This window comes from Rhinichthys klamathensis, unplaced genomic scaffold, assembly GCF_029890125.1.
Source record: "Rhinichthys klamathensis goyatoka isolate OS25496 unplaced genomic scaffold, OSU_Roscu_1.1 h1tg000272l_1, whole genome shotgun sequence".
Taxonomy (NCBI): domain Eukaryota; kingdom Metazoa; phylum Chordata; class Actinopteri; order Cypriniformes; family Leuciscidae; genus Rhinichthys; species Rhinichthys klamathensis.
The window spans coordinates 2,138,565-2,151,972 of NW_026606792.1; the positions used below are offsets into that span (position 1 = coordinate 2,138,565).

Consider the following 13,408-nt stretch of genomic DNA (forward strand, 5'->3'; position numbering starts at 1 on the left):
GCAAGCAGAGTAAATTCAGCATGTACAACAAGCATAACAATTACATCAAAGCATGATCATCAGATCACTCTCAGAAAGAGTGAGAGTCTGGAACAGAAGATGCAGCTTCTTGCACGATTTCTGGCCACAGTACCTCTTGCGGTCTGGGCATTTGCCACACAGGATTCAAACCCACGACCTGAAAGGTTCGGGGCTTGTGGCTTAGCAAGTTGCGCCACTCAGTTGATGCTGTTTCACTAGGCTGCTGAGGAGAGTTAGAGACCCCTGTCACGGCTGTGCTGCATATAAAGGCACGAAGATAAAGGTTTAAACAGTATTTAATAATATCCACAGGGTAAACTCCATACGAAGAACAGCAAGCAAACACAACCATATGTAAACGAGAACGGACAAGAGTGAACTGAAAACACAGGACTTAAAAACAGACAAATGAGGTGATTAACGATAACACAGCTGGCAGTGATGACAAATTAAATTAGTGACTATGACGACAAACTAGTGGCGGGAAATGGTGCAACTGAGTCCAAAACAGGGTGACATCAAGTCATAACGCCCCCCTCCCGGAAGGAGCAATCTAGCGCTGAAGAAGAGGTGAAGGAGGGAGGGAGGGAGGGGGATTTGGAGCAGAAGAAGGGCTGGTAAGAGGAGCAGAAGAAGGGCTGGTAAGAGGAGCAGAAGAAGGGCTTGTAAGAGGAGCAGAAGAAGGGGTGGTAAGAGGAGCAGAAGAAGGGCTGGTAAGAGGAGCAGAAGAAGGGCCGTAAGAGGAGCAGAAGAAGGGCTGGTAAGAGGAGCAGAAGAAGGGCTGGTAAGAGGAGCAGAGGGCTGGTAAGAGGAGCAGAAGAAGGGCTGGTAAGAGGAACAGAGGGCTGGTAAGAGGAGCAGAAGAAGGGCTGGAAGAGGAGCAGAAGAAGGGCTGGAAGAGGAGCAGAAGAAGGGCTGGTAAGAGGAGCAGAAGAAGGGCTGGAAGAGGAGCAGAAGAAGGGCTGGAAGAGGAGCAGAAGAAGGGCTGGAAGAGGAGCAGAAGAAGGGCTGGTAAGAGGAGCAGAAGAAGGGCTGGTAAGAGGAGCAGAAGAAGGGCTGGTAAGAGGAGCAGAAGAAGGGCTGGAAGAGGAGCAGAAGAAGGGCTGGTAAGAGGAGCAGAAGAAGGGCTGGTAAGAGGAGCAGAAGAAGGGCTGGTAAGAGGAGCAGAAGAAGGGCTGGTAAGAGGAGCAGAAGAAGGGCTGGTAAGAGGAGCAGAGGGCTGGTAAGAGGAGCAGAAGAAGGGCTGGTAAGAGGAGCAGAAGAAGGGCTGTTAAGAGGAGCAGAAGAAGGGCTGGTAAGAGGAGCAGAAGAAGGGCTGTTAAGAGGAACAGAAGAAGGGCTGGTAAGAGGAGCAGAAGAAGGGCTGGTAAGAGGAGCAGAAGAAGGGCTGGTAAGAGGAGCAGAAGAAGGGCTGGTAAGAGGAGCAGAAGAAGGGCTGGTAAGAGGAGCAGAAGAAGGGCTGGTAAGAGGAGCAGAAGAAGGGGTGGTAAGAGGAGCAGAAGAAGGGCCGTAAGAGGAGCAGAAGAAGGGCTGGTAAGAGGAGCAGGTAGACGGACAGGCAGAGAAGACCAGGTAGGTGAAGATGGCGGTGTCATCCAGGGGGTGGCCTTGAGCAGGGGTTGCCTGATGAAGCTCCAGGCCACAGCCACGATGGCATCCCACGGTGGCGTTACTGGAGGGAGGAGCCAAGGGGGTGAAGGTCTCCACGCTACCCTGGGGAAGAGTGGAGGTAACAGAGCTGATGGAGGTGGATCCCTAGGTGAAGACAGAGAGTCGAAGGAGCGGAGTGATGCTGAGGCCCCCGAGTCCACGACGGAGCTGCAGCGACGACCCCACCGAGATGGAAATAGGGTACCAGAGGGCTGAGGTGGAGCTGGAACGACTGAGGGCGGAGGCGTAGCTTGCCCTAACCCGGAGCCAAACAGAGGCGTAGGGGTGGAGGGCCGGAGTGTAGCGAACGGCCCGCAAGTCCGTAGTGATGTGATGCCGATGTCTGAGCCAGGGGGAGCCGATGGTCTGGGGGAGGCCAGTGGAGCCGAAAGCTCGACGGTCGCTGTTGGAGTTGAGGGAGGAGGGATCGAAGGCGAAGGAGTCAGGACGATGAGCCGAGGTGGAACAACGGGACCTGAGGCCGGGGACGGAGCAACGGGATCTCCACGCCCACGAGAAGCTGACTCACACACAGGTGTAGCTGCGCCACTGAGAGGAGGCTGATGAGGAACTGAGGGACTGATGGGAGACAGTGAGGGATGGGTAGCAGGTGTGGCTGAGGGCTGGAGAAGGGACTGATGATGAACAGAGGGATTGGCGGAAAACAAACAATCCTGGTAATAAGTCTGGAGAGGAGGCGGAACAAACTCATCCAAAAAAAAGCAGACAGGCTCTGGAGGGATTAAAGGGGTTGGTGTTCTTCCTCTCCAAACTCAAAGCAATAGTTCAGAGTGCTGGGAGTGTGGGTGGAGCTCCTTAATACACCCTCACACTCATCACAAACTCCCTCTGCGTGGGATCATGCAGCCGGCTCGCACACCTGGTCAGACTCGCTGTGCTCCGGCTCCACGGCGATGTTTCGCTCAGCGAAATGTATTGCTGGCTCCTTCTCTGTCTGGAGGTTCCTGGCTGGAGACTGGATTAGGAGTGGGAATGGTGTCATCGAATCTGACAGTGAAAGACAATCCACATGATGCCAGCACCCACTCCACATATGCGGCGAAGCTCCCTCGAGGTCCCTCCCGGACAACTGTGCCTTTGTCAATGCGTTGGGTCCAACATAGAGGAAGGAACAAAGGCAGTTGTCCGGGAAGCTCGACTGATGTGCGAGGAATTCTGTCACATGTGCCTCGAGGGAGCGATTTCCCTGCTCAGGGCAGATTAACAGGAACGAGCGAGAGTCCATGATAATGAGGGAAAAATAACTTACATAAAAAACACTGATACAAAACAAATCAAAAACACGCCCCAGTCTATATCACTTTTTGTTCCGGTCTTCTGTCACGGTTGTGCTGCATAAAAAGGCACGAAGATGAAGATAAAGGTTCAAACTGTATTCAATAATATGAACAGGGTAAATCCACATGAAGAACAGCAAGCAAACACAACCATACATAAACGAGACCGGACAGGGGTGACCTGAAAACATAGGACTTAAATAGACAGACAAATGAGGTGATTAACGTTAACACAGCTGGCAGTGATGGCAAATCAAATTAGTGACTATGACGACAAACTAGTGTCGGGAAATGGTGCAACTGAGTCCAAAGCAGGGTGACATCGTGACAACCCCAAATTTGGTCAGATTAATATTCATTACCATCACTACAAGTGTGCCAATTTTCCTCATTTTCCCATGTTCTGTTCATAGGGCTACCATAGACAACCATTCGGTAATAATAATAATAAAGTAAACTAACACTTACAATAATAACCTTCTCGCAAGGGACCTGAATAATATTACAGAGTATATTATTATATTATATTGTGCTTTGATGTTCTTAGCCTTTTGGTTCGAAACAAAGGAACAATGTAAGGTCGATCTCTTGGAAAAGAACAAACACCTCTGCTTGCTTAAGTCACATGATTTGATGTATCATTCATATTAATTTACATGCAAAAGTTCATCAGTAATAATGAAACACACAATAGTGATCCTGAACCCTGTGAAAAAGAAGTGCACTAAGCTGTATTGAATGTTTACTTATAGTTTACTTCAAATCATAAAAGTATATTTAAAAAAATATATACTTGCAGTCAGATAATGTTAATGAGTTCAAAGGCCACGTACAGTGAGTGCACTTAAAGAGGGACGCTTTGTGCACTTTCTTCATAATAGTGTTAAAGTGAAAAGTTTTACTTTAAAGTACATTTTAAATCATTGTTTTAATAGTCTTTTGTCGTGCTTTAAACTTATTTTAATGTGCTGACTAACATACTAAAGCACATGTAAAGTACTTGATTATCATTTTAACTGTAGTGTGTTATTCAACATTACATTTATAGCTAATATATTATAAATGTGCTAAACTACAGCTTCATTATAAATGTGTAATTACAAATAAACTTGACAAACAAGTTTAAATAGAAATGTTAGTTGATCATAAATGCTTGTCAGTACATTCAGTAGTGACTTTAACCATATTTCAAAGACAGTAGAATTATGAAATTGCATATAAAGATGTACTCAACTAAAGGGGGTCAAAAACACTAAAGATCAGCTGATTGCATTTCATATAAATTTAAACTAGAGTTTCATTTAAATGAAATGTATCATGCAATTAAGTGAAAGAAAACATTACATTCAGTTCACACGTACGTACGAATATTCTTATAAAGTATATTATTTTCCATATTGCTTTATTTTCCGAAGTACTCTTTTATAAACTTGTTTTACATGTACTGTAAATCTGTTTTGTTTGTTGTGTTTGTTTATGTGATTCTGTGTAACTTGTGTAATTGTTGCCTTGTAAAAGAGATTTGAATATCTCGATGGGACATCATCTGGTAAAATAAAAAATACAAGTGTGATAAAGTGCAGTTGTTTGTTGCAAGCATCCCGATGTGAGTGTCTGAGTGCTGGTTTAGCAGAGGAGAGCTCGTGCCTGATCTGAAGCGCTCATCCCGTGAGTTGGCCACGCGGGGCTTGTTCTGCTTGGAGCCCGGAGGAGCCACCTGTGACGCCGTGTGGATCCTGTGGTCTATCTGCAGAGACGGGTCTACACCTGCACACAACAGAGACCACAGCGTTACCATCTCACACACACACACACACAGGCATCGCTGCAGTTTCCATGCGTGACATGTTCCCCATACGCAAGCTAACTGTGGCGTAAAGGGAACGCAGGAAGACAGTTGAAGAACCTGCAAACCCAGCATTACAGAATCAAGGTCACTACACTGTGCAGTGAATCCTGTTCTGGGCCCACAGAAACAAATAATCTTAGTGTGAGTAATGCACTGGTAATAAGTGACACTACTCAGTTTCAGCACATTTAGATGGCAACATAAATCCTCTCTCGACTTCAGACTTCTCTGCTATCCGGGTAACCCAACACCTCAAGATCAATGGGTCCTTTACACCACATCTGAGCTCTCATGGGGATCCAGTGCTGAGATACCACAATACTTCATCAAACACGACAGACACACAACTCTTACATTACATCTACCAGAGTAGAGTTGCAGCTGAGGCGTTCCATTGAGAACTTCTCACCGCTATGAATTACTTCAAAACTGGCATATAAAGAAATAAATATGATAACAATTGTACATATGATTTATTTATTGTGTACAGGGGTGGTTCGAGACCCATTATAGGGGGCGATCTGTCGTCTCCCAGAGGACCATCTGCTCTTAAAGTGACAGCAGCCTCATTCATGTAATACGTATTTACTGTGTACAGTTACAGCTTTCACAAGCACTGTTTGTATAATTTTATATTTTCTTGTATTAATTTATGCACTCTAAAAAATTCTGGCGGGTTGTTTTAACCCAATTTTGGGTCAAATACGGACTAACCCAAACGTTGGGTTAAAAATGTAATTACAAAAATGTAACCCAATGGCTGGGTTTGTCCATATTTGACCCAAAATTGGGGTGAAACAACCCAGCATTTTTTAGAGTGTGCTATTGCTTGAATGTGATTATTTGTTCTTATTTTATTATTGACTGTTTGAAAGTTAGGTTACACTTTATTTCGATAGTCCACTTTAGACATTCTACTAACTATAAGTAACTTTTCAACTAAATGTCAACTAACTCTCATTAGTAGGCTATAGTAAACTGTCAATAGACTGTTAGGTTATGGTTAGGTGTTAGGGTTCGGGTTGGGGGAATAAGTTGACGTAGTTGCCAAGTTACTTATAGTCAGTAGAGTGTCTGTTGTGGGACCAACAAAATAAAGTGTTAGCAAATATTAAACAGACAGTCTACTAATCCTCTAATGACAGTTAGTTGACATGTAGCTGCAAAGTTATTTATAGTTAGTAGAATGTCTAAAGTGGACTATCGAAATAAAGTGTTACCGAAAGTTATATTAGTTAGGATAGTATTAGGTTTTGCTGTGATCGTAAACTGGAATCGAGAAATCGTGAGATTTCACTGGTAACTAAAATGTTGGTATGGTAAGTTAACTTAGGTCAAAAAGGCAGGACCAGTGAGTGTTAGGAGTAGGAATACCTGTTAATAATAATAATATGATGACAGTTTTCTAACTGCAAAAATATTATAATTATATCATTCATTCAACTTTTAGTAGAACTTTATTTTACTGTCCTTTTCCACGCTATCTCACGACCAATTCGTACGAGTGATTAAAAGGTGGCTAATTCTTCGTACTAATTCATACGACCTCACTCGTACGAATTTGTACGATTTGTCTAAACCCACGTGATGGGTAGGTTTAGGGGCGGGGTCAGGGGTAGGTCATTCGTACGAATTTATACGAATTTGGTAACTCGTAAAATATGTACGAATTAGCAAAAATCGTACGAATTTGTACGAGTGAGGTCGTATGAATTAGTACGAATTAGCCACCTCGTAAAATTCGTACGAATTGCCGTGAGATCGGGCTGCCTTTTCCGCACGCACATACTATGCACTTATTATATTAATTATAATAACCTGAAACTACATCTAAATCTAGCCTTAACCCATTACCTTACATTACCCAGTACTTTCTAAAGTACACTGTAAATACACATACTGTAAAATAAAGTGCAACCACACTTCTTGTGTTGACTTGTTACCACTGGTAGGCTACTTTTGACTAGTAATATAGTGGTGTCGATTTAAAGAGACAATGCTCTCTCGCTCCAGACCGTCAGTGAGGATCAAATCCTAGAACCAACCCTGATTATGTAGACGATGTGTACATACAGTATGTGTCCACACAATGCTGTCTTATTAATATAACAGCAATTTACATATAACAGTCGCCGTTCATAAGGGTCCTGGGAACTTATTGTCATTATTTTAATAATGAAAGAAACAAAACTGAGAACTCTCTCATCTTTCACTCACACACACAGCATTCCCGGATGTACGTGTAGAAGAATGATAGGTGTGTGTAAGAAAAACATATATTTGTATAATCTGAGAGTCATATAGAGACGGCTTGAGCCCCTACACATCTGAATATAGCGCACGTACAGTAATAACCACAGAGCTTCACCTCTTCATTTAAAGCTTCTGAGGAGCTCAATGTCACTGTGAGTTTGGAGAAGCTTGACCTTGAGGAAGGTTAAGATGGATGAGTCACAGCGCCGCTTGCGTAAGACCCAGCACTGCAGCAGAAAGCAGAACTCATAGAGGAGTGTGTCTCTGACCTGAGTCCACTGAACGCTCACACACACAGCGAGAGATGAACGACATCCAAGACAAAGTGCGTTTAAAAAACATAGTCCTGCTTTTGTCATAGGATCTAAATAAAACCAAACTCTTTGTGAAACTTTGACCTGGTGGAACATCTATCACAGGTTAAGACAACTGGTGACCTTTTATCTTTGTGTTAAACTCGTTGTTTCTTCTTTCTTGGAAAGTCAAAGCAACTGACATGGGATTGTTTACCTCCTCCCAAACCGTTTGCCTAGCAACCAGTTCAGGTTGACCTCTTGACCCCGGGAACTCCAGCGACTGCGCTGACACGGAGGAGCATTCATCATCATATATAACATTGCTGTTGATTATCACAGAAAATATGTTAAAAAAATTCTGAATCGTGTTTTCTGCCAAAAAATATGACAAATTATGGATTTCAACATTGTTTCTTGAGCATCAAATCATCATATTACAGTGATTTGTGAAGGATCATGTGACACTGAAGACTGGAGTAATGATGCCGAACATTCAGAATAAACTTTATATTCACATAGAATACAGCTATTTTAAATTGTAATAATATTTCACATTATTTCCATGTGTTTCTGGTCAAATAAATGCAGTCTTGCTGAGCAGAAGAGACTTCTTCCAAAACACTGAAACACATTCCCCTAAACTTCTGAATGGTGTGTGTGTATTCACATCTGTCTTCAACAACACTAAATGACAATTTAGACAAATGTACAGATCAAATGCCACACATATGAGTTATATTTAACCCTCGGGGTTGCTACGTTCCCCATAGACTTTATCCTGTAAACATGATTGTTATTCCTTCATCTCTGATTTATTAAATCATCTCTCGTTTCCTCTGTTATTAAGTCCATCATAACAGCTTCAGGTGTTCTCCATAATTGCACAGTAGTCGCATTATAACGCTGCTGCTGTCTCAATCAGGTCCTGTGAGGGCTGGACTGGACATGCTGGTTCTGGGAAACCTCCAATCCTGCTTAACGAACAGTATTTATATCGTTTTTACCTCTTGTAAACACAGCCACGTCCAAGTGATCTGAGGGCGCCGGCGCTTCGGTCTTTTCCGGAAAGCGCCGGAAGTGAAACCTCGCGCGTGTACGTCACTCATTGTTTACACAGAACAGAGATTGTAGGTAAGACGGCTAATTAAAAGGGTACTAATTTGCGCTTATCCGGGATGTTTAAACCGTCGTAAAAACAAAAAACAAAAAAAACAAACAATTGTATGAGTGACGTACACGCGTGAGGTTTCACTTCCGGTACTTTCCGGAAAAGACCGAAGCGCCGGCGCCCTCAGATCACTTGGACGTGGCTGTGGTTACAAGAGGTAAAAACGATATAAATACTGTTCGTTTTCTCACACAAACCGCTCGTTTCGTGTCTTAGGCCATCAATGTGTACTTACATTTACGAGTCATTAAATCATGTTTAATTTGGACTTCTCTGTGCATGCTCTTTGAGGTGGTGACCATAGACCTGCATTATATCACTGACAGACAAGAACGGTTTGACCTAAAAATATCACAATTGAAACTACTGTGGAAACAAAGACACCTACATCTATGATGCCCTTGAGGTAAGCTAAAACATACCAAAAATTTATTTCAAAGTGAACTATCCCTTTAACTCAACAAAAGCTTACTCGCGGCTAACGCTGTATGAGGACAGTAAGACACAGTGTGCAACATCAAAAGCAGTGAGGGACTGCTGGCTCATAAGAGCGAACACACACACACTCACAAAAGCCCAACTATGTGCAAAGATAACTCGGCAGTAAATGCTACACGTCCAGTTGCTAAGCGAGTAAATGTCGCTCAACGGTTGGCTGATAACCAGCCAATCCCGCTCCTGCTTCCAGACGAGTGTTACCAGCCAGACCTGGACGAATGTTTCAGAGACGCAACACTGTAACAGTGAGAAGATGTTTAGGAGATGTGCCAGCCCTCATCATGACTGAGCTCTTATTACGAGTCTTGATCGAAATGGTTACATAAACTGGTAGATTTGAGATTTCATGAGAAATGGCTTCACTCGACTGTGTTCAGCTCGAGTGGCGGAGTACAATATCGGTGAACTGTAGAAGTTTCCAGCCGAAACCGTGTGCCGTTTGCTCCTCTGTCCTGAGTTAGAGACATCAGCTGTGAACATGCCCACACAGATTCAGAGACTAATGCAGAGAGAGAGATCTGTGTGGCCTCGTCCACGTCCCTTGTGAAAAGAAGTGTATTGAATGTGTATATTTTAAAATGCTGTACTTGCAGATAATATAATATTGCTGAAATAAAGACCTCTTAAAGGACTGCACTTGTATTTACGTTTTATCATTATGATTTTAATCATTACGTCTTAAAATCTTTTGTCATGCTTTAAAGAAGTACACTTGATTTGATGTGTCGACTTGATTGAGTTGAACTTTAACTGTAGTTTGTTATTCGATGTTACATTTAAAAGTTAATATATTTGAAATGTACTAAATTGCATCTTTATAAATGTGTAATTACAAATATATTCATCGTCTGAACCCCTCCCCCAGCTACCCCTGCGTTGGGATTTATGTATATCTATTTTTATTTAATTTCAATGAACATGCAATTAAGTGTCTGCGAATATTACATTCATTCAAGAATATATGGTAACACTTTACTTGAAGGGGTGTGCATAAGACTGACATGACACATGATATTAATATGAAGGAGGGTTTATGCATGTTTATGACAACTGTCATTAAGTGTCATTCACTCAATTAGGACATTTTTAATGCAAATAATATGACATTGTTTGAGATGTCTTTGTTATGACAACTTGACATTACCAAGACAACATAAATTGTCATAAATGTGTCATAAACATGACATAGCAGATTAATGATCAAACTTAAGAAACCAGTTTTAAAATGTCATGTGGTTTGTGTTGACATTGGCTGTCATGAGGCCATTATAACATTTTAATGACAAATTCAATGTGTACCACTGTAAAATATTCATAACACAGTTATAATGCCTCATGACAGCCAATGTCAACACCAACCACCTGACAGTTTAATGTAATGTTAACCCATAAAGCTAAGTGCTTTCTTAAGTTTGGTCATTAATCTGCTATGTCATGTTTATGACATATTTATGACAGGTTGTGTTGTCTTCGTAATGTCAAGTTGTCATAACAAAGACATCTCGAACAATGTCATATTTGCATTAAAAATGTCCTAATTGAGCGAATGACACTTAATGACAGTTGTCATAAACATGCATAAACCCTCCTTCATATTAATATCATGTGTCATGTCAGTCTTATGCACACCCCTTCAAGTAAAGTGTTACTGTATATTCTTTTAAACTACAGGTATATTATCTCTGTAATAAGTACTCTTTTCCAAAGTATGCTAAAGTGTACTTCCTCAACTCCAGGGACCCGCAGAGCACAGAGAGCATCATGGGAGGAAGTGTGGTGGTCTGCTAAGATGATGAGAAAGACAAAGCCCATGACGGAGAGCCATCTCTGGTTTAAAATCAAGTCCTGATTCTCCGTTTCAAAGCCAAACCAAAAATATAGAGTGTGGCCGAGACAGACGTTCCCTTTTCCACGAGCCACCGCAGCGATCATGCAACACGCATTCAAGCCATTCTATAATTAAGCATACATGAGGAATACAGATCGAGCGTGCAGCGAGGGGGTTGTTCAGAGCCGAGATATTGACCGGCGCGTGTGAACGAAATCACCAAAACAGACGCCATTGATCTGGAGCGGGGAGATGACCTGCGACCTCCACTTATGCTCAGGTCCCTCGGCTCTTCCCACCAGTGCCGTCACTGTCAACTACTGTGCAAATAAAACTGCTAAACATCATTTCTGGAAATCGAAATAAAGCTAATATAGGCCTAAATATTAAATGAAAAATTAAACATAACCAAAAGTTAGAAATGTTGTCTTGGCAATTAACTGAAATGGCTAAAACTTACACTAAAATTGAAAAATGTACTACATATTAATGGTATATAACAGTACTAAAGTAACACTGTTTCCTACAAGATCAGTGTAGAGAAAAGACAATTGGGTGCATTTTTTTTTTAAATTCTTGTTCAAGTCCTGATTAAAGGTGAACTAAGTAACTTTTTTACCTTAACCTAACCGCTTTGGAGTCATTGTAATGTTTATATTACTGATTTCGTGTTGAATGGTGGTCGTCTCGCACCCCCCTGGTGCCTGTGAGCCGCAAAACCACCCTTGCAACTTTGGGCTGGCGAGCCGAGTGTTAGGAAGTATCGTGTGATATCAGGTCTCGCGAGGTAACGAATTGCTTTACGGCAAAAAACAGATCTGAAAAAATTCTGATAAAATGAGCATAAATAACCCGGCGCCGTATACATGTGGTGTTGGGCGTGCGCAGCTCTTAAAGGGGCCATACCTTATTTCCACTCGTTACAGCGTCCATCCCGCTGAACAGGTACCGGTGTACAGGGGGAGAGGATCCGGCCGCGAGTGCGAGCCATCTCTGCGTGAGTGCTATTCACGACAGTACAAGCGCTCCACAGCGACTCTAGGGGTCGCTGTTTGACAAAAACGAAATTCCTACTTAGTGCTGCTTTAATTCACTCAAATCTTTTGATATGTTTTTTTTTTTTCATTCAAATGTCAATGTCACCGTTATGTTCAGCTTGTCTTAGCTATGGATTTCTAGTTTGTTTTCATTCGCATCATGTGTTCCCTTGTTTGATTTTCCCGCCACTCCTTTGTTTCTATGGTTACTGTTATTAGTTATCTTGTTTGAGTCACTACTTAAGTTCTTCCCTCACAGTTCTTCAGTGTTCGGTCATTTAGTGTTCGGTCCGGTTACATTGAGTGTGTGTTGCCCTGCCTGTCTGATTATTATTTGTATAATTATCATCCGTGACAGTCAAGATACATCAAGCCAGGACACAGAATAATGTTAATAACATTCGGTGAAAAACATGAATGAGATTTTAGAGCAATGTCGGATAGTAAGCTTTTTCTTTAATAACAATAAATATTTCAGTCTGTTTCTCACACAGAGCTATTATATGACTGCAGAATTCAAGACACAAGACACATAGACAATTTTTATGATAGATTTATGGTGATTTTTGTTTTCACTTTAATTTTACTGAAGCAAGCAGTGTGAACATTCTGCTAACTATCCTCTTTTTGACTAACACAGAAGAAAGAAAATCACATATGTTTAGAATGACATGAATATCTAGTTCAAATTATGAAATGCAGGGCTTTACATGCAATCTGCAAGCAATCACATCATCACTGCATGACACGAGCTGATTGGTCTCTGCTGATCCTGCAGCCAATCAGATCGCTTGCTCAGCATTTGAATAGTCTGGTTCAGTGTTTGCTGGAGGCTAGTCGTCCGTCCAAAATCGCATACTCTCTTGAGTAGGTACTACTTATTAGGTGTTCAAGCACGAAGTGCTGAAAACCTATTGTAATTGCTATTTGAAAAAAAAAAAAAACCTAAAACGCATCGTGCAGCCCAAACCGTAAGGCCTAGAGACTTGAAACCTGGCCAGGTGCTAGGGCCTCAGTTTGGGGAGAACCTATCAGAGTATGACCCCGATTGGCCCATAGGTGGCGCTACAGCAACCAAAAGTACTAAATTGCTCATAACTCCTAGACCGTTTGACTTGGAATCAAGCTTTTTGCACCACTGTGTTCCTTGGCTCAAGACGGACAAGATGTATATCTCGGATTCTTGATTTGAGCAAAAAATTTGTTATGGCCAATTTTGTCCAAAACCTACTTTTGCGAACTAGTCCCTGGTTTTTTCCTTGATCGGAACCAGACCAGTCTAGGACAATTCTATGGACTCTCTAGATCAATAATTATCCAAAAAAAGTTGAACTTTGCCCTTTGGTTCACTGTAACAGGGTCGTTTAGAAAAGGGGGCGTGTCAAAATACACTCAAAAGCCTATAAATCATAAATGAAAACTCAGAACTTGACAAAAATTGATGAGCATATGTGTCATACCATGGTGAAGAAGCATGCAAAGTTTCATGGAGATCGGACCATAGGTGGCG

The 13,408-nt window shown here is 42.0% G+C and overlaps 1 protein-coding gene across 1 annotated transcript in view; it reads right to left on the reverse strand.

Annotated features, from left to right (window-relative positions):
• The window catches only part of dip2a (disco-interacting protein 2 homolog A), a 98,521-nt gene extending 93,793 nt beyond the window's left edge, over positions 1-4,728 (reverse strand). Inside the window, exon 1 of the mRNA XM_056268442.1 lies at positions 4,617-4,728. The gene's annotated coding sequence lies outside the window, so the exon portion shown is untranslated. The remainder of the gene's footprint in view (positions 1-4,616) is intronic.
• Positions 4,729-13,408: the final 8,680 nt, after the last annotated feature.